The sequence below is a fragment of the Priapulus caudatus genome, unplaced genomic scaffold, assembly GCF_000485595.1.
Source record: "Priapulus caudatus unplaced genomic scaffold, Priapulus_caudatus-5.0.1 Scaffold1035, whole genome shotgun sequence".
Taxonomy (NCBI): Eukaryota; Metazoa; Priapulida; class Priapulimorpha; order Priapulimorphida; family Priapulidae; genus Priapulus; species Priapulus caudatus.
The window spans coordinates 90257-93625 of NW_014578096.1; the positions used below are offsets into that span (position 1 = coordinate 90257).

General features: G+C 37.0%; 1 long non-coding RNA gene across 1 annotated transcript; it reads right to left on the reverse strand.

Annotated features, from left to right (window-relative positions):
* Positions 1 to 2094: 2094 nt before the first annotated feature.
* Positions 2095 to 2831, reverse strand: LOC106815066. Its single transcript, XR_001394695.1, has 3 exons — positions 2788 to 2831; positions 2519 to 2589; positions 2095 to 2227 (listed from the first exon to the last, which is right to left on the reverse strand). It is a non-coding gene; the product is annotated as an uncharacterized LOC106815066 (long non-coding RNA).
* Positions 2832 to 3369: the final 538 nt, after the last annotated feature.

A 3369-nucleotide genomic window follows, 5' to 3' on the forward strand; every position in this document is an offset into this window, starting at 1 on the left:
TGTAAAATATAGAAAACGTCATCTAATGAACTTCACTATAACGTTATCCCATCCAAACTGCATACGAACATTAAGAACCCCGTGATAATTTCCTACATTTGTACGATACACGCATGAACTTCTCCTGCTCTGTTCAGAACAATATACTCATGTCACAGAAATGCTAATATAAACGATTTTTTTCTCGTACTTAACACAAGCACAACCAAACAGAAAAATATGCAAAAATCCAGTTGTATTCAATGCAACTGAGTTCGTTCCAATTAAAATTTCTCGGAGGTTTCTGGAGCTATTACAGCGAAGCCACGTCCCTGCTATGGTATGTATGACAGTTAGGCGTATACTGTATTGCATATCTATTTAGAGAGCTAGATGTTAGAGCTACGTCTACCATAATTGGAGTCTACGCCATAATTGCCACGGGAGAAATACATAACCATCATACTCACTGCAGTAACAGGTGTCCTGATTTCAAATTTGTGCGGGATGCTAGTTTTTCCAAAGTAATAGTCCTTATTCCAGCTTTTCTTGCTGAGAAACTTTACTAACTGGAATACGTTCACGTAGTTGTCATCATCAAAGTGATAGAACCACCTGTTTGGTTGAACATATCACGGTGCAGAAATATAACGGACGCATTGTTGGACAATAACCTATATAATACAATATTATGCAAACGTAGACGATTTCTTGAGCTAAGATTGCTTTGCAAAGATTGACTATGATAATTGGTTTAGCTGTATGTAATTGGATTTAGCAATCAAATAAATCCCAACCAATCGTAAATATTAACTAAACAATAAAATAAAAACTGCTAAATAAATAATAATATCATTAGATTGATACAATTCTATAGATTTAGTAGAATTAGTAGTTGAATTAAATTAAATTCTTACATAATTTTTGCTAGTGTTCAGAAAGAAATCAAACTCTGCTGACATCTTGCAGCAAAGGTCAATCCTATTATGCGTATCTGGACATCCTGTGTTGACCATGTGACCGCCTGCCAAAATAATAAATTTTACTTTAATGCACCAGCTTAAACGCAAAACGTAAAAGCCTTTGAAGAATGGCGAATTACACGCGAATAAACGTGCAACACGAAAATCGGAATTAAGGAATAAAATGAGATGTTGAAACATTCTAAGCGAAGTTGTACCGGCCTCCCTCCCTCCCTCACTCTGTTCATCGCCCTCTATCTGCCAGCAGCTATATAGTGCTCATCTCTCGCAAAGTTATTACGTCACAATATTCCATTAATGACAAGACGCGCTTACGTACAATCTCCCTCACGCCATGTAAATTACTATTCATGTTAAATCATCTTAAATTCCTTAAACACATTTATTCTTTGAATAATACTTTCTTATAATTTCCAACAACGTGTACTATTGTGCCGCAGGTTATTTAGAACCCAAGATAGTAATGTTCAATGTTTCGTCATGTCGGCCATACTGGAATTTAAGATGGTTGCCATATGGTTTGTCAGACATGTCAAATCAATCCATTATTGAACTGAGCATGGCAAAATGCTCTTGCGTACCAAATTTCAGCGCCGCAGGTCATTTAGAACCCAAGATAGTAATGTTCAATGTTTCGTCATGTCGGCCATACTGGAATTCAAAATGGCTGCCATATGGTTTGTCAGACATGTCAAATCAATCCATTATTGCACTCAGCATGGCAAAATGCTCTCGTGTACCAAATATAAGCGCCACATGTCATTTAGAACCCAAGATAGTAATGTTCAATTTTTCTTCATGGTGGCCATATTGGAATTCATTTGGTTCAATGCCATTTGGTTTGTCAGACATTTCGAATTAATTCATTATTAAACCCTGCATGTCGAAATGCCCCTGTGTTCTAAATTTCAGCGCCACAGGTCATTTAGAACCCAAGATAGTAATATTCAATGTTTCGTTATCGCGGCCATATTGGAATTCAAGATGGCGGCCGATCCAGTGGTCAGACCTCTTGGATCCAGCAATTTTCGAACTCAGCATGTCAAAATACCCATTTATGCAAAATTTCACACTTTCTGCCGGATGTGAACATTTCGACCTATTTTTGTCACATATCTGCCCCACTACTACGTTGGGTCTTGGGCATGCCAGGCTAAAGCTGAATGTCAGCTGATCTCTTAATGTTATTGGTTCGATGGCTTGCAAAGATTCAGATACAGAGTGAAACTGGCTGATTTTCGTGAGGTTAACTTGGCATCTATTTTCTGTTACCAACAAGAAAAACACGCATTATATTGTTGTATCACATGGTACCACAGCTGTTGAGAAATTCGCTAAATACACTACATGGGTTAGGGAGATACATATAGTAAGTGATGTGTAAGGTCAGATCCTGCGCGAAGGAATGCAGGTAGAATCCGCAGGTATAGTATGAGGTAGTAGTAGCAGCAGCAGCAGCAAGAAAGACAAGTATATGGAACACATAGAAATAATCTTGATTGCCTTATTAAAAAAACGATATATTGTCTATGCAAATTGTTGAGAAATACGCTCACCTATGATATATCCTATAGTGACATCATCCATTGCAATAAGCCTCTTACAGAGTATCACCATGCGCATGTCGCTGGAACAGTGTATCAGTTTATATGAACATTTTCTAATATATATATATATATATCAGGTACACATCGTTAGTTACAGTTATTAGATTCATATTACTATATATTACAATAGTAGATTGTAAATGGTATAAAAATTGCTATATTATGATATGAAGCATCCTGCAAAAACAACATAATTAGAAAAGTAACTATATCCTTACCTTATATACCGTGTCATTTTATTTGCAAGAGCTCGACTAATGCAAACCAGCGCCTCCCGTGGCAAAATTGAATCTAAGCCGTGGCTGTAAAATATAAAAAACGACATCTAATGAACTTTACTATAACGTTATCCCATCCAAACTGCATACGAACATTAAGAACCCCGTGATAATTTCCTACATTTGTACGCAGTACACGCATGAACTTCTCCTGCTCTGTTCAGAACAATATTACTGCATGTCACAGAAAATGCTAATATAAAACGATTTTTTCTCGCTACTTAACACAAGCAAACCAAACAGAAAAATATTGCAAAAATCCAGTTGTATTCATGCAACTGAGTTCGTTCCATATTAAAATTTCTCGCGAGGTTTCTGGAGCTATTACAGCGAAGCACGTCCCCTGCTATGGTATGTATGACAGTTTAGGCGTATACTGTATTGCATATCTATTTAGAGAGCTAGATGTTAGAGCTACGTCTACCATAATTGGAGTCTACGCCATAATTGCCACGCGGAGAAATACATAACCATCATACATACACTGCAGTCAACAGTGTGCCTGAATTTCAATTTGCGGAT